The sequence below is a fragment of the Narcine bancroftii genome, chromosome 4 (genome assembly GCF_036971445.1).
Source record: "Narcine bancroftii isolate sNarBan1 chromosome 4, sNarBan1.hap1, whole genome shotgun sequence".
Lineage (NCBI taxonomy): Eukaryota > Metazoa > Chordata > Chondrichthyes > Torpediniformes > Narcinidae > Narcine > Narcine bancroftii.
The window spans coordinates 100,473,619-100,496,233 of record NC_091472.1 but is presented as its reverse complement, the minus strand read 5'-3'; the positions used below and the strand labels follow the sequence as shown (position 1 = coordinate 100,496,233).

At 39.3% G+C, this 22,615-nt stretch overlaps 1 protein-coding gene and 1 long non-coding RNA gene across 3 annotated transcripts in view; one reads left to right on the top strand and one right to left on the bottom strand.

Annotated features, from left to right (window-relative positions):
* LOC138760907 (uncharacterized) overlaps positions 1-15,292 on the bottom strand; it is a 90,735-nt gene extending 75,443 nt beyond the window's left edge. Inside the window, exon 1 of the long non-coding RNA XR_011355962.1 lies at positions 15,156-15,292. This is a non-coding gene — a long non-coding RNA (uncharacterized lncRNA). The remainder of the gene's footprint in view (positions 1-15,155) is intronic.
* Positions 1-22,615, top strand: part of znf292b (zinc finger protein 292b) — a 210,965-nt gene that overhangs the window by 140,458 nt on the left and 47,892 nt on the right. The gene's annotated exons all lie outside the window — the stretch shown is intronic.

Below are 22,615 nucleotides of genomic sequence, written 5' to 3'. Positions count from 1 at the left end.
AGTTCAGAAGTAATTGCGAAGCACTTTTAAACATTATGTCTTCAGATCTCTTTAAACTCAAGTCTTTCAGAAAGATATTTCTTCCTTCGAGTGATTTCACAAACTCGCTCTTATCTTGCCTTAGAGTGATGGAGTCTGTTTTCCACTGATTTATTTCTTCATCAAGAGCGAAGTGATCTTAATTACTTTACAGCCACTTATTTTGGGTTCCCCTTTTCCACAGTACCTTTTCTGGTTACTGTATCTTCAATTCCAAAACTGCTCCTATTCAAAGAGACAGTGAAGTGGGTCTTCTTTATGGCCACTGATTTTGTGTATCTCCTATGATAGGGATAATACAATACAGAACAGCTTCTCATCTCTCCAGAGACTGCTGTTTTATCCCTGTAGGAGGGTCAATTTCTTCCAACTGGCTTCAAAATGTCTCTCTCTTTTCATTTATGTATCTGAAATCATGTGACACAGCATCACTATTTTTTTCATTTCATTTATGTCCAAACCACAGTTGTCATTTCACATCCACAAATCTCTGTCTAAGTGGTCATATGATTCCATAAAGTCTACACAGGTAATTCTAATGATACTTGAGTTTTGAAATCGCTTCCAGCATAATGTTGGATGTATACAGAATTGCTTGTAAGAACCATACATAGTATTTGAGTTTTCAATTAAGTTATTACATAAACGTGTTTTTACATACACGTTGACCTTGAAAATGACTTCTATGTGTAAAGGTCTGTGGTGTCTCTGTGTGACCTTGAATCCAGCCCACAATTCCCTCACTGGAAATATATTTAACTCTATATCATACTTTACTAAGAAATATATATTTTATAACTAAAGATTTTAACTTTAAAGATTAATTTCAACACAAGTTCAATACAAAGGTTACAAAAGAATATAGGCAGAATGCAGAGTTGGGCAGAAAATTTGCAGATGGCGTTCAATCCGGATATATGTGAGGTGATGCATTTTGGAAGGATAAACCAAAAGGCTGAGTACAGGGTTAATGGCCGGTTTCTTCAGAGTGTGGATGAACAGAGGGACCTTGTGGTCCAAATCCATATATCCTTCAAGATCACCACACAGGTTAATGGGATAGTTATTAATAGATGAATTGAGTTCAAGAGTCGAGAAGTCATGTTGCAACTCTTTAAATCTCTGGTGAGACCACACTTGTGTTCAGTTCTGGTCACCTCATTACAGGAAGGATGTGGAAGTTATAAAGAGGGTGCAGAGGATGTTTACCAGTATGTCATCTGGATTGGAAAACAAGTCTTATGAGGCAAGGTTAGCAGAGCTGGGACTTTTTGGAATGTAGAAGGAAGATAGAGGTCTTCAAGATTATGAGAGGCATAGATAGGGTGGACAGCCAACACCTATTTCCAAGGGAAGGAAGTTTAGGGGAGATATCAGGGGTAATTTTTTTATGCAGAGAGTTGTGGAATGGTGATGGAGGCTGAAACATTAAGGGCAGTTAAGAGATTCTTGGGCAGATGCATGGATGAAAAAAAAATAGAGGGTTACAGGGTAGGAGGGTTTAGTACTTTGTTAAAAAGAAATATATGGATCAGAACAATATCAAGGCCTTCTTCCTTTTGACCATTGTCCCACCTTCCTGGTCATCCATGGTTTCTTTTACCTACTGTCTTTTCCCTGTCTCAATGGGATACAAGCAATCCTAAACATCCTCCACATTTTGCTGTGCAATTCCCTGAGAACATCTGTTCCCAATTTACCTTCCTAAATTTCTCCTAATACCATTGTAATTAAGCCTTCCCCAATTAAACATTTTTTCCATTTTATCTGTTCCTATGCTTGTCCATAGCAATGCTCAAGGTCTGGGAGTTGTGTTCACTTTCTCCAAAATGCTCACCACCCAGAGATCTGTCACCTGACCTGGTTAATTGCCCAGTATGGCCTCTCCTCTAGATGTCCTGTCCATATACTACGTCAGGAATCTTTCTTGGACGCACTTCATAAATTATGCTCCATCTAAACCTTTTGCACCAAGCAGATGCAATCAATATTAGCTAAGTCGTAATGTCCCATAACAACAACAAAGTTATTTTTGTACCTTTCCACAGTCTGCCAATTTGTCTGCTCCTCTGTGGCTGGTGGTCATTGGGTGCCCTATGGAATAGACCCAAAAGTGTGATTGCTCCCTTCTTGTTTCTGACTTTCACTTACAGTGATTCAGTAGATGATTCCTCCATGATGTATGGTTGTTGTACTATCCCTTCAAATCACCTTGGCCAGTATCTCATGATACTATGGTTTCCCTTTACTCAATTGTAACAGCAGCACAGATGACTTTAGCTTCTCTATCTCAAACTGCAGAGTGAATTCCATCATATTATGATAACTACTTCCTAAAGATTCTTTTCTTGATTCCCTAATCAAGTCTGGTTCATTGCGTAGCATCAAATCCAGAATTACCTTTTCCCTTGTGGGCTCCACCATAAGCTGTTCTAAAAAAGGCATTTCAGAGCATTCCACAAATTATTTTTCTTGGGATTCAGCACCAACTTGATTTTCCAATTCTGCCTGCAGGTTGAAGTTTCCCATTACCTTTCTCACATATCTTCTCTAACTCCTCTTGTAATTTGCACCCCACATCTTAGCTGCTATTTGAATACCTATTGGGGTCCTTTTACCCTTGTAGTTTCTCATCTCTGCCCAAAGGAATGTACATCCTTTGTCTCTTCTTGCTGAGAATTTGATTTCATTTTTGTTTACCAGCAGGGCCACCCTACCCCCTCTGCCATTTTCCTATCTTTTTAAATGTTTAGCTCCCACCCATGATAACCTTCAGCTGTCTCCATTAAGCTAACGGTATTTGAATACACGCTGTTTTTTAAACAAGGTAGACGGGTATAATGTTGTTAGCTTAATGGAGACGGCTGAAGGTTATCATGGGTGGGAGCTAAACATTTAAAAAGATAGGAAAATGGCAGTCCTGTATTCAGGGGCCTTCTCAAACTTGTTTCCATGTTGCCCGAGTTTAAATTCTTCTCTAAGTGTTGTTGTATTTTTTATTATGGAGACTTAAATAATCTGTACGTACTCTCCTTCCCTTTATCTTTTATCAATACTTATTCCAAACCGGGGGCATATGGGACATCACATGATGCCATAGGATCAACATATTGGCTCCTGGCTCCCTTGGTAAATTAATTTTTAAAAAGTGTCAATTAAGTAATGTTTTAATTTTAGTAATATCTCCAAAATACTTTTAAACACTTCACATTAATAATGCCTCAGAAAAAAAAATTGCTTACAGCTGCATCTGGAGCCTAATGGGAAGAAAAGATATTTGAGGCTATCTCAATGGTGAATCATGGAGCTAGTGCCCGGGCTGCCTCCCGATCACGAGAGTCACTTGAAGGGCCCTCTGCCACCGTATCCCATCCACAATAACAGGGATGGCATCAGAGAGGAACCCGGAACTGAACTGCACATGAGCGAGAAGTCGACATACGAGTAAACCAAAGGCATTACTGCGAGTAAGCCAGCAGATTACTGAGAAGTCGGGACCTTGACCTCAGCTCCTGAGGAAGAAGAGTTGGACTCCAGAGGAGGATCGATGGCTGAAGATGAAGAAGAGGTAATCAAAGAGATTAAAATTTCTCCACAATTTAAAGTAGTTATCCACAATGATAATGGAGAAAATGGATGAGAAAATTACAAGAGTACAGGATGATGTGCAACATGAAGAAGGATTTATACTGTGGAAAATACAACTACTGGATTAATTACAGTTAATAAAAAGCTTTTTGAGAAAGTGGATGCATTGGAGAATTTCAATAGAAGAAATATTAAAATAATAAGCCTTCCGGAAGGAAAAGAAATTCCCGATGTGATTCGTTTCTTTCAAAATTGGATTCCTAAAGTTTTGGGAGAGCAGAATTTTGAAAATCCAGTTGAAATTGAAAAAGCTCATTGGACTCTGAAACCAAAGCTTCTCCCTAATCAAAGACCTCATTGTATATTAATTAAATTTCTACGTTATCAAGACAGAGAAAAAGTTTTAAGTCTTGCTCTGAAAGGGAACGATAAGGTCTGTTGTTATGGGAAGGAGATAGAATTTTATTCTATCCTGACCTAAGTGAAGATTTGTTGGAGAGAAGGAAAGAGTTTAATCCAGCTAAGAAAATTCACAAATAAAAGCTATAAATTAGTTCTTCGTTACCCTGCAACTTTGAAGATTTTTGTCCTGTGAGACCAGAATAGATTCTTTGTTAATTTTTTTCAAGCGGAAGAATTTGCTCAGAGCCTCCCAAGAGCGCAGCCTTAAGAAGACATTGTATCTTTGATGGGATAAATTTTTTTTGGTTTTCTTACTCATGTTTCATAATTACTGGAAATGGAGAAGTATGTGAGAAGGAAGAAACTGAAGAATTATTCTTTTTTTCTCTTCTTTTTTCTTTTGATTTCCAGAAAGGTATTTTAATTGTGGTTAATTATTTAATTAAATCTGAATTATTAAATGTACCAAGGGAGTTGTGAGGAGTGGGGGGGGGTTGGGGGGTGCTGATTGCTGAGGAATTATGTGTGTTTTTGTGACTTCGTGTTAGTGTTTTTTTAAACAACTCTTATGGGGAGGGTTTTCTTTTATATCAATATAGTTATAAGTATATAATTATATATTTTCTGTATTTTTATCTGCATTTTTCTTTTTGGATTGCTGGAGAAGGTGTGCACTGACACATGAAGTATTTATTGCTTATTGGAATCGGAGGAGAATTGTCAAGGGAGGTGGTGGAGAGGGACTGATTACATTTTACTTAGATGAGAAAGGTAATGAAATTTGTTAATGTTAATGGGTTAAAGAGACCTGTAAAAAGAGAGTATTAACATATATTAAGAAAATGGGAGTTGATGTGGCTTTTCTTCAAGAGACACCTTTAACTGAAAAAGAGCATTTGAAATTAAAAAGGAACTGGGTGGGACATGTAATGTCATCTTTTAATTCTAAGCAAAGAGGTGTGGCAATTTTGATTTTAAAAATAGAACCTGCGGCGTGTCTTGAGGTTATTGCTCAAAAATAAGATACACAAGAAGAAGTGCAATTGATACTGATTTTATGAACTGGTTGCTCTCTTTTATATAATCAGGCAGACCTTGGCTACTGTAAGGTAAAACATCATGAGATGGGAATGTGTAGGGAGTTACCCTGTACAGGGCAGTAACAAGAAGGGGAGGTGTCCTTGTACTCCTGTTAGGTAAAACATCATGAGATGGGACCGGAGAAGGAGTCACCCAGTACTAAGGAGTAACAGAATGCATCCTTGTACTTACAAGATAAGAGAGACATTGATGGATTGAGAGGCAGGAAGCTAGCAGGGAAAGGATAGCAACAGTTTTAGTCATTGGACAAGTAATGATATGATGATGTTCTAAGCACATATCCAAGGGTATAAAAAATCACCATTTTGCTGATAACGGCAGAATGCATTCTCCGGCTAACTTTGTTAGTCGCAAGTGTTACAATCCGGTAATAAAGAACAAAGAACCCTGATTTCGACTCAGCCTGGTGTTTGTCTCACTCATTCATGAACAAAGCAGACCTAACACTACCATGTGACTGACAGACTACCATAAACCTGAAGGATTAATTACAGTTAATGAAAAGCTTTTTGACAAAGTGGATGCATTGGAGAATTTCAATAGAAGAAATATTATTAAAATGTTCCTTCAGGCTCTGATTGGTGTCCTCAAGACCTGGCATCTTCGATTGGCTGGATCAATCAGTTTGGCTGCAGCATCATCGACAGGTGTGGTTTGTGCCACCCTGGACCCTGATTGGCTCTTTCGCAATTCGTCGCCAGCGATTGACTGGCAGAGCTCATTTTGCAGCGGCATGTGGGAGCAGGCCACTTGCAATTCATGCAGCCTGCTCGATTGTCATGTTCAAATGGCATCTTCTGTTTTGGCCTGCAGCAATGGCTGCGGGCCACTACAAGATATCCCCCCACCCCCAGAACCAGTGATTGGAGAGGTATTAGTACCTTTGGAAGGCTTGCTCCTGCAGCGAGGGATTGGGAGTGCAATTGCTTGACTGCTGTCCAAATGTGCTGGTTTGAGCCAGTCATTCATGAAAATCTCTTCCCTGACGCCAATGTCCAAGATGCAGGTGGACTCATTGTGTCGGAGGATGTGATGTGCCCCTCGCATGGTCTTTTGAGCAGTGGTCAGTGAGCACTGCGCCTCACGAAAACATATTTATAGTTCTTGAGGTCCTTGGGTCTGTAGATCGGGGACGGCCATGCACTTTGAGAAATGTTGGGGCAAGCTTTCACACAGTCTGGTTTGGACGGCGTCTGGTGGATCTTCTGGGGTACTAGCCAAGAATTCGTCCAGGATGACTAAGGGTGCGCCGTACACCATCTCAGCTGCAGATGTATTGAAATCCTCCTTGGGTGTAGTTCAAATGCCCAGGAGGACCTACGGCAGTTTATCTGTCCAGTTGGGCCCTGAAAGTCTGGCGAGTGATATGCCATTGTCTGGTGCAGTTGGGTTCCCAGGTTATTGGCCAAGGCTGTCCATAGACTGGAGGTAAATTTGGCCTCTCTATCGGAGGTGAAATGTTCTGGGACACTAAAGTGTGCCACCCAGATGTTTAGCAAGGCCCTAGCATATGTCTTGGTGGATACCTCAGGTAATAGAACTGCTTTGGGCTACCTGGTTGAGCGGTCTACAGTAGTGAGCAGGTATTGAGCACCCTGTGACACTGGTAGTGGGCCAACAATGTCCACGTTTATATGGCTGAACCTTCACCATGATGGTTCAAAAGTCTTGAGAGGGACCTTAACATGTGTCTGGACCTTAGCAGACTGATGTTGTGAGCAAGTTCTTTCCCATTGGCTGACATCTTTTCAGAGGCTCTGACAGTGGTCCTAATGTTGGGGTGTGCCAGATTGTGGACCATGTCAAAAATTTGTCATTTTCAATTAGCCGAGATGATTGAGCGTGGCTTACTGGTAGCTGTGTCACACAAGAGTCATTTCACCTGGGCCTCTAGCTGCAGGCTGGTTACTGAAGTCCACTAAGTGGGGATATCAGGATCCACTTGTGCTTTCACCAGGGCCATGTAGTCGATACCTGGGGCAGGGGCATGTATGGCGGAAATGGTAGGTCAGAACAATACATCAGCCACCACATATGACAAATGTTGGAGGAGAATTCTGAAAATTAAGAAATGTGTCTCTGTTGCCTGGCTGACATGGATCTGAAACTTTGCTGAAAGCAAAGATAAGTAGTTCATGGTCAGTGAAGATCTGGAATTTCCTGCCCTCTAAGAAATAACGAAAATGTGTCACTGCCAGGTACCGAGCCAACAGTTCGCAGACGAACGCACTGTATTTCAGTTCCGGGAGCTGGAGGTGCATGCTTAAAAAAAGGCTAGTGGCTGCCATTGACCACGTACCAGCTGCTCAAACACACCCCGACTGCTGTATCGAGGGCATCTACTATGATGGCTGTTGGGGCGTCAAGCCTAGGGCGCAACAGTGGTGTTGCATTGACCAGAGTGTTCTTAGCAGATTGGACAGGCTCAGCTGCCTCATTCGTCCATATAATGTCTTTCTTATGACTGGAAATGAGGGAGAATCATGGCCTCATGATCCAGGCTGCTGTCGGTATGAATCAGTAGTAAAAAATTAATCATGCCAGCGAATTCTTGTAGACCCTTGACTGTATTTGGTCGAGCAAATCATTGAGTGGGCTTTACCTTCTCAGGCAGTGGCCTGGCCCCAAGAAGTCGATAGTCTTCCATGCCAGCCATGGCATCCATCAACAACAGCTGGCTCTGGCGTTTCCCGTGAATGTGCTGGAGGAATGGCATCGGCAGGCCCCTGACCCCTAATGTTGGTGATTAAAAACAGTACGCTTCACCGGTGGGGTCTGTCACTTGGTTGGTCGATGGGCTTCCTGGCTGGTCGTTGTTGTTGAGGCGTCATTGCCTGTTTCAACGTAGCGCAGGCATCTCTCTTTGCTGTCCATAGCTCATCCACTCGGGCAGCAACCTTTCTGGGGTCATTGAAATCTTCTTCTGTGATGAGTAGCCGAATGTTTTCAGGCAGCCGCCCCAGAAAGATCTTCTGAAAAAGTGGGCAAGAGTTGTGGCCATCGCTGACAGCGAGCATGTTGGTCATGAGGGTGGAAGGGGCCCTGTCCCTCAAACTGTCCATATGCAACAGTTGGGCAGCACACTCGCGCTTCGAAAGCCTGAAAGTGCGGGTTGATAGCTCCTTGATGACCACATACTTCCCTCGCTCCAAGGGCTGCTGAAGAAAGTCGATGATCCAGGCCATTGTCCTGGTCAAGGGTGCATACTATGTGGTACTAGTGCATGTCATTGGCGGAGATCCGGTGAATGGCGAACTGTGCCTCAGCTTGCTGGTACCACACCCGTGGCTGCAACGTCCAGAAGCTTGGTAACTTCAGGGAGACTGTTGATTTGAAGGTTGGTCTTCTATTTCGATGTCCAAAAACGCCATTTGGACCAGTCGGGGTCACCACTGTAGCATGTTTCGAGGTTACAGCTCAGAAATAAGACACACACAATAAGGAGTGTAGTTGACACTGATTTAATGAACTGGCTGCTCTCTTTGAAATAGTCAGGCAGACTCTGGCTGCCATGTGACCAATGGGCGTGACCCGTGTTCTTTCAGGCTCTGATTGGTGTCCTCATGACCCACTATTGGTGATTGGGTGGATCGGCCCGTTTTGCTGCAGCGTCATCAGGTGTGGTTTGTGCTGCTCTGGGCGCTAATTGTCCCTTTCACGGTCCAGCAATTGGTGAGCAGAATCTGTTTTGCAGCGGTCTATGGGAACAGGCTGCTGATGGTCTCATGAAGCCTGCAGCGATGGCCACTACAAACCTTTCAATTAAATTCAAAATGTGGTGACAATGACCCAGCACATTGCCAAATATTTTCTAAAATGTGGACTTTTTAAAATTTGTATGCTCCAAATATTGATGATGAAAAATTTATTCAAGACTCATTTCTTAATTTAGCAGAGGCCAATGAGAATATTTTAATAGGAGAGGGATTTTAATTTTAGTTTAGATCCAATGTAAGATAAATCTACTTGTGTGACAACGAGAACTAAAGCAGCTAGAACTACATTGGTTTTAATGAGATATTTGAATTTAATAGATTTATGGAGAAGGATTCATCCAAGAGAGAAAGATTATTCATTTTATTTGAGTAGGTTTGAATCCTATTCTAAAATAGACTTATTTTTGATTTTGGCTCAAATGGATTTTTGAAGCTGATTATAAAGCGAGGATTTTATCTGGTCATTCGTCTTTGCTGTAATGATGGAAATGCCTGATAAAGAGAGGATGATCTATAGATGGAGATGTAATTTTTTGTTGTTGAAGAGAAAGGATTTTTATGAGTTTGTTCAAACACAAATTTAGATATTTTCTGATACAAATTTAAATTTGATTAAACAATAAATTTATTATATGGGATGCTTTAAAGGCATATTTAAGTGGTCAAATTCTGTTTTACTTCTAAAATTAAAAAGGAGCATATTAGAGTGATTGATCAATTAGAAACAGAAATAACAGTTTTGGAAAAGGATCTTCAAGAGCATGGTTCTGAAGATAAACATAGACAATTAATAAAAAATGTCAGTATAATACCTTACAAACTTACAGAATTGAGAAAGCAATTACAAGAAAAAAACAAATATATTATGAATTAGGTAAGAGGACACATAAAGTATTAGCTTGGTAATTAAAGGCAAAACAGGCCTTGAAAATAATGAATGTAATTAAAAAGGATACTAATGTAGCTACTTATAAACCTCAAGAAATAAATGAATAATTGAAAAAATATATTTGATTTGTTTAGCTCAGAATCTTTAAAAGATAAAAATAAAGTAAATAGTTATTTATCACATAAAACGTCTAGATTAAGTATGGAAGAGCAGGTTGAATTTAATGCTCCATTTACTGAGGTAGAGGTAAAAGAAGCTGTGGCTTTTTCTTTTTACAGAGCAATAAATCTCCAGGAGAAGATGCATTTCTGCCTGAATTTTATAAAGAATTTAAAGATTTATTAATTCTTATATTTATGCAAGTATTAATTTAAGCCTCAGAAACTCATACTCTCCCAGAATCATTTTCAATAACAATGTTCACAAAAAGGATAGAGATCCTTTGAAACCTTCGTCTTATAGATCCATTTCATTATTAAATGTAGATTATAAAATTGTTGTGAAACTCTTGGCAAATAGAATGAATACATTGTTACACAAATTAATAACTATGGACCAGACAGTTTTTGTGAAAAAGGGACAGCCGTCAGAAAATGTAGCTAGATTACGCAGAATAATTAGTTTAGTGCAAAAAAGAGGTGATTTGAGTGTTACAGTGGCCTTAGATATAGAAAAGGCATTTGGTATATTAAATTGGGATATTTTTGTTTAATGTGTTGGAAAAATTTGGATTTAGATCCAATTTTTAAAATTGGATTAGAGTATTATAAAATAATCCTAAAGCCAAAGTAGTGACTAATGGACAAGTATCTACACTGTTTTAATTGGTGAGATCAAGAGATAAGGATGCCCTTTATCCCCAGCTTTATTTATTTTAGCATAGGTAATTTGGTGCGACTTACAAATTCAGGGATTTGGGGATGGTCAAGAAGAACATAAAATCAGTTAATTTGCAGATGATGTTTAAATATATTTGACTAATCCTGAGGCATCTTTATGTTCAATTGGAAGAATATGGAAAAGTTTCGGGTTATAAAATAAATTGGGATAAAAGTGAAATTATTCCGTTAATGAATGGCGACTACACTCAATGTCAAAGGACACTCAGTTTAAATGGGCAAAAGAGGGTAGCAAATATTTAAGTATCCGTACAGAGAACAATTTGAAAAAATTTATATATATATTGTATTATTTACCACTACTTAAAAAGATTGAGGAAGGTTTTTAAAAATGGATGAATTTACCTATAACTTTAGTTGGAAGGGTTAATTATATTAAGATGAATATATTTCCAAAAATACAATATCTTTTCCAAATATTACCTATTTTAATACCTCAAAAATATTTTCAAGAATTGACTAAAAGTAAGGAAATTTCTCTGAAAGGTAAAATGTCAAGAGTTTCTATAGAGAAATTAACATGGAAATATGAATTGGGAAGTCTACAGCTTCCTAATTTAAAAAAAATTATTGAGCTGTGCAAATGAGATTTCTTGCTTCTTTTTTTGTAAGTGAAAATCAGCATGGGTTAATATAGAACTGAATAAAATAGAAGAATTTATATCTAAGGTGGGATCAAAATTGATGGTTGGTGATAAGGATACGCCATTATTGAAACATCTGACTAATATTCGGAATAAAATAAATGATGATATTGGTATAAAAGGGTCTATATCACCTAAAATACCTTTGATTCAAAATCCTCTTAAATCTTTTTCAAAAGATAATCAATTTTTGAATATTTGGTTTCGTAAGAAGATTACGAATGTTGAAGATTGTTATGAAAGGGGTCAATTAATGTCATTTGAACAATTGAGGAAAAAATATGGTATAACTCATAATATCCTTTTTTGTTATTTTCAATTAAGAGCATATTTGAGGGATAAGCTAGGACCAACCATGTTGGTGTCTAGTTATACTAAAGTAGAACTGCTTATTAGAAGAGGAATTGTTAAAAAGTTTACTTCTATAATATACACATTATTACAAGTAGGAACTCCCAAACAAGGACTTCATAAGTCTAGACAGAAATGGGAAACTGATCTGAATATTGTATTTGATGAACAAATATGGGCAAATTTGTGTTGGGATTGTATGACCAATACTATCAATGTAAGATAGAGACTAGTTCAATATAATTTTTTGCATCAGTTAATCTTACACCACAGAAATTGATTAGATTGAAATCAGATTTATTGGATCAATGTTTTAGGTGTGGTGAAGATATAGAAACTTTTTTGCATTCAATTTGATCTTGTCCTAATGTCATGCTCTTTTGGACAGATCTACAGAACTTTTTGGAACAAGTTACAGGAATTTTTTTTCTGCAAAGTCTGGGTTTATTTTTATTAGGGAAGATCAAAGGAACAAGACCTAAATTAAAATTATCAATATATCAATTGGAATTTGTTAAACTAGCATTAATGGAGGTGAGGAAATGTATTATAGTTATGTGGAAATCTGATGTATCTTTGGGTATGCCAAAGTGGCATGCAGAAATTCAAAGTTGTATCCCATTGTAAAAAATTACCATATATTTCAGCATACACGTCGAGTCGTGAAACCAAAAAAAATCTCTCAAAAAATGGAGGTTGGCTTATATGCCAGATATATTTTTGAGCCCTTAAATTCAGCTCAAAATCCAATCCATGCACCATAACACCACAGTAAACCTGGTCCTTTCATGGCCTGTACTTCTGGTTTGCACTGTTTTAATACCTTTCCATTCCACTGTTCTAGTGCCTATCATGTCGAAATTCATGAGGATTTTGTCCATTTTACCAATATTTGCCACTGCAAACAGGTATTTCTGCTAGTTCCGCAAATAAACTGGTGAAAGCTTACAGCTTTATGATCAAGATCTTTTGGTAGTTTCTATGCAATTATTGTTTTTTTTTTGGTGTAATACCATATTTTTCCTGTTCATGAAACATTGCACAAGCCGACTGTAGCCTCAAAATCATCACTGAGGTCTGGGTGTGACTTTGCCCACTGCAGTGCAAATGTTATTTTATTTCGGGTGACTATGTAGCAATCTTGCCTCTGTTCACGTACACATTCTGCAATATGATTAACTCTGGCCAACGAGTGATTGCTTTTCTCAAAAAACATGGGTGTTTTGGTATTTTTCTCAAAAGTCTATTCTTTTTTTCCTCCAATCTCTTACCAACTTCTCATGAACATCACATTTTCTTGCAGCAGTTCAGTTGTTGGTTTTCTTGGCCACTCCTGTCACTTTTAACTTAAAGCTCACTTCATATTTTCATCATGTTGATAGACCCTCCATGATAGACATCACCTCCAGCCAACGTCCAGCAGATCAATCTGTGCGATCTATGGGGGTTGACATATATGCTGGTCAACGGCCCATGTCAGACATTGCGAGCTATGGGGGTCGACTTGTACGCCGGTCAATGGGGCACTTCAGTCAGCCAGATAATTGGGGTTGACTTATACCATAAAACCCTTAAAAATAAGGCTGAAAAAAGGGAGGGGGAAGATCAACTTGTACGCCAAAATATACGGTACATATAGTTTGAGAAATAAATGTGCTATGTTTTTGCATATTTGGTGCCCGTATACCAAAATATTAAAATTAAATTTGTAACAATGTCCTTTCTATGCCTCTGGACCCTTGAAATTCTCCTCTGAATGGTAATGAAGAATTTTTTGATTTATTTGTTTAGACGGCACCTCTCTGTGCAATCGAAAAGTTTTCTTTACTTTTTGTGCTTATATAACTATAATTATACTTTTTTATAAATATTCTTGAGGGAGCAGGAATCGGAGAGAGGGGATTTTGGGTTGCGGGTGATAACCATCATGTATGTAACCTTCAATTTGCTTTTTTGAAACTTGTATCATTATAATAATTTTGATTACTGCATGCTTGGAAACTTTAAATAAAATATGTTTCAAAAATCTTATTCCCATCATTTGCACCCATTCCCTTGCTGCGTAGTTACTGCAGAGTTATGTGACTTGCACGGACCCTGCTCCCAGCGTGGTTCAGGTGAAGTTCATCCCATCAAAAGAGCTCCCCAATACTGGTCCCAGAAATTCAACTCCACTTCTCACACTAACTAGACTTTGAGCCACACATTTAACTCCATAGTTACCCCATTTGCATGTGGCTCAGGAAGCAATCTCTGATTGCTTTTTTGGTTCTGCTTTTTAATTTTGTCCCAAGCCTTTTAAATTCTTAGCAGAATCAACTTCCTAGTTCTTACTACATGGTTGGTACTAACATGGACCATGACAACAGGATCATTCCCTCCCTCTCCAAATTCCTCTGCAGATCAGATGAGATGTCCTGAACCCAGGCACTAGGCTGGCTGGCAACACATTGAAGGTTCTCAATCTTCACTACAGAAGTAGTGTACTACCCTGACTATTCTATCCCAAATTACCACAACATTTCTCCACCTCTTCCCCCCCCCCCCCCCCAACTGTTGAAAAGTTCCGTGGTCAGGTTGTTCATTCCACCTGTGCTCCGCACGTGGAGCAAGAATCTCAGACCTATTGGACAAGCACAAGGGCCTCCAGCATTACATCCTGGATCCCCCTACCTGCAGTTGCATCTTCTTGTCTCTGACCACAGACCAAATTTGATGCAATTGATCTAATGGGCATGACTGCCCCCTGAAACACAAGTAGCTCTCCCCCTCACTGATATGCTGTATTGTTTGAAGCTCAGTTTCCCAAGACATCAGCTTTGATCCTGAGAGTTCCTCGAACAACCAGCATTTACTTCAAATGTGGTTACCTGGGACTACAACGGGTCCACCAGCTCCTACGTCATGCAGCTGCAGCACATTACCTGACCTCCATCTCTACTTTAATTCATTGTAATTTGGTGTTGTTTTAGTTGCTGTCTTTTCAGTAATCTTGTTTAGTCTCAAGTACAATTAATGGTTTAAAGAGGAATGTTTAAGGGTCTGCCCTAATTCCTTCTGAAACCTCTGCTCACGGTAGCCTCATCACTCTTATAATTGTTGCTCCACTTGAGCTTCCCTTCCTTTTATTGGCTACATTTAATTAGATAACTTCAGAACTCACTTTGACCGTCTCTTTTTGAAGTCCCCCTCTCACCAGCTCTTGGTCCAATTTCTACCTCTGGAAATGAAACTACGAGTTCCAAAATCTCTGCCCTCTGCACCAGCTCTTCGGCTGCTCATTCATCAGCTGCATCTTCTCACTATTATGCTTGATGGCTCTTGGCTCAGACAGCAATCCAGATATTCAGGTCCTGCTTTTTCGCTGCTCCCATAACTCCCTATATTCATTCTTCAGATCCGCAGCCCTTTTCATTTCTATGTCATTGATACCAACCTGTACCGTGACATTTGGCTGCTCACTCTACCTTTCAAGAATGCATGGATCCGAGACATCTCTGACCCTAGCGCTTGGAAGGAAACATACCATTTGTCTTTAACCATGAATGTCTTGCTCATCGTGGGATATTATCATTGATTCTGGATGTTGGAGCTGGATGATGTCTAAAGTCGAGAAATCAAGGGCAAAGTACTCCACTAGTTGGTGTTATGCTTCACACAGTGATTATGATCATTGGAAAACAATCACAATGGTTCTACGAGTCACTTGGAACAGTGTCCTAATGTCAGTTACTTCGTCATAAAACCTCACCTTTGTCATAATGTCATGAAGGAGGTTTGGTGCTGATGTTGTAAAGTGACTGGACCAGATCTTTCTTGATTGCTGTATATTCATCCTTGAGAAGTCTGAATGTGGAGACTCTAGCTTGCTGGCACAGAGTATCCTGGACTAAGTACTCTCATAGATACCTGGACAGTAGCATAGATCCCAATGATGCACCCAAAACAGAGATTTAAAAAAAAACATGCTGGAATCTGAAGTGAAAACAAATGCTGCCAACTGAGTGCCAGTATTTGGTGATGTTTTACAGCAATGGTTCCCAACCTTTTTCTTTCCACTCTCATACCACTTTAAGTATTCCCGATGCCATAAGTCCTCTGTGATTAGTAAGGGATTGTTTAAGGTGGTAGGTGAGTGGGAAAGGAAGATTGAGAATCACTGCTCCAGACCCAATTGTTACTGAAATATTTTGCTTCAGAAAAATTGTCATTGGCCCATTTCCTTTGGAGTTATGAAACCGTGCACATAACGAGTCAATTTGGAATGATTAAAACAGTGGTTTTCAAACTTTTTCTTTCCACCCACATAGCACCTTAAGCAATCCTTTGCTAATCACAGAACACCTATGGCAGAGGGAAAACTTAATGTGGTATGTGAGTGGAAAGAAAAAGGTTGGGAACCACTGTTCTACAGCAACAGCTTGGACCTTTAGTGGCCTGAAATATTGTTACAATCCCTTGGTAATCAGCAGAATGGTAAATGGCCAGATGCTACTGTAAGCATAATCTAGAGTTCCTAATCATATTTCATATTTGTTGTCAGAGTACAAATATAACATCATAAACAAGCCTGAGATTCATTTTCCTTTGGGCGAGGGAGAATTACCACTTAGTAGTAGTGCAAAAAACTGTACACAAATAAACAAATGTAAACAACTGTGCAATACTGTGCAAGAGAGGGGGAAAAAACAATAAATTGCAAAAGTAAGAGTCCTTAAACGCCCTCATTGAGTTTATTGTTGAGTCTGATGGTGATGGGGTAGCAGCTGTTTTTTAATCTGCTGTTGGGAGTCTTCTAGCACTTATACCTTTTGCCCAATGGCAGCAGCAAGAACAGAGAGTGTGCTGGTTGATGTGGATCCTTGATGATTGCTGCTGCTCTCCTACGGCAGTATTCTCTGTAGATATTCTCGATGGTGGGGAGGGTTTTGCATGTGATGTCCTGGGCTGTGTGTGTCCATTACCTTTTGCAGGGTTTTATGCTCAGTACTGTTAGTGGCTCCACACCAGACCATGATGCAGCCAGTCAGCACACTAGGATTTTTGATGTAATATCAAATCTTTGCAAACTCCTGAGAAAGTAGAGGCGCTGGTGTGCTTTCTTCATGATGCCATCATTATGTTGAGTCCAGGAATGATCCTCTGAGATAGTGACTCCCAAGAACTTAATTGTTCACTCTCTCTGCCACTGACCTCTCAATGATCACTGGATCATTTACATCTGGTTATCCCTTTCTGAAGTTAACCAGCTCCTCGGTTTTGATGACATTGAGCGCGAGATTGTTGCACCATTTGGCCAGGTTTTCAATTTCCCTCCTGTACGCTGACTCATCACCCCTTTTTATACAATCCACTACCATAGTATCGTCAGCAAATTTGTAGATGAGTGTGTTGTACTGAGCCGCACAGTCATAGGTGTAAAGCAAGTAGAGCTGGGAGTCCTGTGGTGCTCCAGTTCTGATGGAGATGGTGGAGGAGATGTTCCACACCAGTCAAGGCCAAAATGAATACCAAGTGCAAACTCAATGTAGCTTTTGCAAATACTATGATCATACATGGGTTGATTTAAGATTGCATGTCCAAAGTCTCAGAACAGGTCATGTAAGTTCAGCTGCTCTGTATGTGGCATGGGAAAAAGCTGAAACCAGTTGAAAATTTCATTTAAAAAAAAAATGAAAGGAGAATAAATTGAAATGATGTATGCTAATATCTATGAAGCTAAAAAGCACCTGAAGCTTAACTTGTTTTCTCAATTTGCCATAAATAGCAATACCTTTAGCTTTGGAGAATATCCAGAGAAAATAATACTTGATCTTTTGGAGCATTTTGGTCATGAGCATGAGGTGACATGAAAGCTAATGCGTATGGCTAATCCCATGCTTTGCTGTCACCATAGCAACATAGATCAATGCAGAGATTGAACTGATCTCAAGGTTTTACCTCCAAAAATTTCTTCCACAACTAATTCAAAGTCTGTGAATGTAATTGTGTATTGCGACGGTTTGAAATGGAATTTAGTTTATTTGATGCCAGTGTGAAGTGACCAGATGGGCATTTCAGAGAGCACCGTGTGGGCTTCTCATTTTCCTCCTCAACTACTTAATGCCCACAGCCATTTTTCCCCTTCAAATTGCTTTTACATTTTCTCCCTCTCACCAGAGTGATTTGATTTCAGGTGATCACACAATTCACACAATTAATGAAAATTATTTTACCTGATAGTTTTCAAACGATAAAAGTATTCAAACTGTATGCATTTAGGAATAGATTTATTAACACCAGGGTGTTTTTGGAAAACTTGGCAGTTCAGAAATGGCATTTTATAGTCACACAGCACAGAAGAAAACACTCTGAACAGCAAGATGTGTGCTGACCATCAAATAATTATCTGCATTTATCTCCATCTTACATGGTCCATGGCCTACTTGGCAGTTTAACAACTCATCGAGATGTCTCTTAAATGTTGAGAGCATACCTGTTTTCATCACCTTCTTAGCTAGGACATTCCACATTGCAACTAGATAGATCAGGATGGGTAAGGCCCCAGAGTCAAATAGGTTAGAACATACAATAATTCAGCACAGTACAGGCCCTTCAGCCCTCGATGTTGTGCCGATCCATAAATTCCTTCCAAAAATATGTTCTAAATCCTCCCTACCCCCTAATCCCCTATTTTCCTTTCATTCATGTGTATGTCCGAGTCTCTTAAATGCCCCCAATGTTTCAACCTCCACTACCATCCCCAGCAAGGTATTCCAAGCACCCTCAACTCTGGGAAAAAAAACTTACCCTGATGTCTCCCATAAACTTCTCTTCCTTAATTTTGTACACATGCCCTCTGGTGTTTGCTGATCCTGCCCTGGGAAACAGGTGCTGGCTGTCCACCCTATCTATGCTTCTCATAATCTTGTAGACCTCTATCAAGTTTCCTCTCAATCTCCTACACTCGAAAGTGAAAAGTCCAACCTCTACTAACCTTGCCTCATAAGACTTGTTTTCCAATCCAGGTAGCATCCTGGTAAATCTCCTCTGCATCCTCTCCATAGCTTCCACATCCTTCCTATCATGAGGTGACTAGAACTGAACACAATACCCCAAGTGTGGTCTTACCAAAGATTTGTAGAGTTATAACATGACCTCTGTACTCTGGAATTCAATTCCCATATTAATGAATTACATCATCCCTTAGGCCTTCTTAATTATTTTATCATCCTGTGCGGCATCCTTGAGGAATGTATGGATTTGTACTCCAAGGTCCCTCTGTTCATCCACACTCTTAAGTAACTGACCGTTAACCCTGTACTCAACCTTCTGGTTTCTCCTTCCACTTTATACTTATCCGGATTGAAATCCATCTGCCACTTTTCTGCTCAACTCTGCATCCTATCTATATCCTCTTGTAACTTTCGACAATCTTCAGCTCCATCCACAGCTCATCCAACCTTCATGTCATCCACAAACTTACAGACCCATCCTTCTGCTTCTTTATCCAGGTCATTTATAAAAATCACAAAGAGCAGGGGTCGCATCACAGATCCATGCGGCACTCTGCTAAGCAGTCACCAACCTCTAGGTGGAATACCTTCCTTCCACTACTATTCTCTGCTTTCTTCCTACAGGTCAATTTTTTATCCGTACAGCCACACTGATCCCATGCCTTGTCATTATCTCACTACAGGAAGCCAGGGAAGAGATTGCTAGGGCATTGACGATGATCATAGAGTTGACACTGACCACTGGAATGGCATCAAAGGATTGGAGAACAGCAAATGTTATTACATTGTTCAAGAAAGGGAATTGGGAGAATCCTGGGAATCATAGATAAGTAAATCTTGCTTCAACAGAAAGCAAATTATTGGAGAGAATTCTTAGGGACAGGATTTTTAAGCATTTAGAGGAGCATGATCTTATTTGGAATGGTCTTCTCAGGGATAGTCAGCATATCATTGTGAAGGGTAGGAGGTGCCTTGCGTATCAAAATGAGTTTTTTGAGAGGTGACAAAAGAAATTGATGAAGGTAGGGCTGTGGTGTATATGGATTTTAGTATGGAGTTTGACAAGGTTACTTGTGGTAGGTCCATCCAGAAAGCCACAAAGCATAGGATCCATAGAAACTTACTGATGTGAATTTAGAATTGGATGACCCACAGATATTCTGCCTGGAGGTCAGTGACTAGTGGTGTTCTGCAGGGATCTGTTCTGGGACTCGTGCTCTTTGTGATCTTTATAATTTAATTCAATAAGGAAGTAAATGGATGGATTAGTCGGGTTCCCGAAGAAATGAAGTTTGACAAAAACAGTATTGTGGATAATATAGAGAATTGTCTTAGACAACAGGAGGATATCGACAGGATGCAGAGTTGGGCAAAGAAGTGACAGGTGGAGTTCAATCCAGAAAGGTTTTAAATGACATGCTTTGGAAGCTCGAACTCAAAGGTGGAATACATGGTTAATGGCCAGATTCTCAGCAGTGAGAAAGAGCAGAGGAATCTTAGGGTCCACGTCCATAGATCCCTCAAGGTTGTTGCTCGAGTTGATTGGGTGTTAAGAAGGTGTATATTTTGTTGGCCTTCAATAATCGGGGGATTGAGTACAAGAGCCATAAGGTAATGTTGCAGCTGTACAAAATTCTAGTTATTCAGTTCTGGTGACCTTATTAAAGGATGAATGTGGAGTCTTTAGAGAGGATGAGAGGAGATGTACTAGAATGTTGCCTGGATTGTAGAATATATTTGATGATGAAAGGTTAAGCGACGAAGAATGAGAAGCAACTTAGTAAAGGATTGTAAGGGACATTGGTAGGGTAGAGAGACACTACCTATTTCCCAAGATAGGAATAGCCAATGCCAGAAGACATCCATTTAAGTACAAGGGAGATATCAGATGCCCACCACTCTGAGTAAAAAAAGCCTTAGCTCTGACATCTCCCCTGAACTTTCCTCCACTCACCTTAAAACGATGTCATCTGATACTTGCTATTGTCACCCCACGAAAATGGTGCTGACTGTCCTCCCAAATTAAGCCCCTCATAATCTTTCATGCCTCCTTTAAATTATTTCTCATTCTTCATTGCTCCAAAGAGAAATGTCTTGGCTCACTTAACCTTTCCACCTAAGATGTGTTCTCCTGACTAATGATGGCCAAAGCTTTGGATTACACTGTTCTGGGAGGCTGTAGCTATTCTGGAACACTGGAAGATAAGGGAGAATTCTTTATGATATCACTTACCAATCCTAGGTTGGAATCAATTAAATAGGGTGGTAAATCCAGCAATTTCACAATTGTCTCTGGGTTTATTTTTAAATCTTAAAGTTAGAAGAAGCATTAGTTTTGGTAATGCAGCATATGGAAGCAAAATAAATGGTCCAGCAATTAATAGAGAAAATAACTAGTGCTGTATTATACTTTACTCAAACTGTTGTACATTTTCATAAACAACATTAGATCATTATTTCTAACTCCTTGTGTTTCCAATAATTTCCAGTTCCATTTCTGACTGGGGCTAATGCCAAGTTAGTTTGAGGAGCAACAACAAAACAAAAACCTGTCATTCCAGATGTTTCTAATAGAAACTATTGCATGATGACCAGAACCAGAAACAGTGTCTTCCTTCCTCCATCCATTCCCCTCACTTACTACAACTTACAGAAACACCTTGTGTCAGAAGCATTTCTACCATTCTTAGTCCTACTTACTGAGTGGCTTCTATTTCCATGTTTTAAACTAAGCATTTGGAGACATAAGTTTGGAAGATGCTTTATGATTGGGATTGTTGGCCATGGAGTAGACTTCGAATATTTTCTCTTGGCTCGTTGTTGGTGAATTTTTAAAATATTTTATTTACAATTTAAAATCACATAACATAGTACATTAGTTACAATATATTGATACAAACATAATGTGTTGAGTTGTTTATATAAAAAAAAACATCCTCCCCAACCACCCCACTAATACCCTCCCTTCTCCATTGTTGGTGAATCTTTACCAGATATTGCTTGTTTTTTTTGTGATTTTATTTAATACCTGATTTAGATCTTCCCAAAACTTTTCCACTTTCTCACATGCCCAAATTGCATGTATCGTTGTTCCCGTTTCCCTCTTACAGCTTGTTGATGCAAATTCTATGCTTTCCATAAAATATTACACCTTGAAGCAAGGGAGTACAGATTTATTTCACCAAACTAGTGGCTTATTCCCTGAGATTTAGATTTTATTCACTAAACATCTCTGTCTCTCTCTGCACCATCTTAAGGCATTGCTATTTTCTGACCATAATTTTGGCAGTGTAACCTAATAATAGCTATTCAGGTGGCTCAGTGTCCAATTTATTTGTTGACCAATCATGGCACTGAGCTGTGAATTGAGATTTTATTTGCCTTGTGTCTAACGTAGCATATAATTTATATCTCCAATATAAATAGGTATGTTGTTTGGAGGGCAATGTTATTTACTAATCAGTTTTCAGAAAGGATTGTTGTATTGTAATGTGACTGCTTTTTGAGAATATGGAGATCTGGCTGATTTTCAATAATAAAAACATTTTTGTGAAATGTGAACAATTTCAGCATAATTGAAACATTGAAGAATATAAACAAAAATTAGACATAGAATACAAACCTAGAAATGTTTATTTTGTTGTTCTGAACCAGAAGAATGGAAACTAATAATACAGAGCCCTGAACTCAATTTGAATTCAAATCCAGCATGAAAATGAATTTAAAGCATTAAACAATAAATCTAATATTAGTAATGATCACTATAGGACTTTTCACACCGCCGTGTAAAATAGGGAATCCCGGGAAAATTTCCTGGGAACCCTCCCGTGAACCAGGGATGTGAAAATGTCAGCCAGGGAAAATTACCCAGGTCTGCAGCCCTACCTCTTGGGTAGGGCCACAGACCCGGGTGATTTCCCCAGGTCACCCTTTCCCTGCAGTGTGAATTTGCAAATGGTTTAGCAGGGGAAGCGTTGTGGCATCAGCGCTT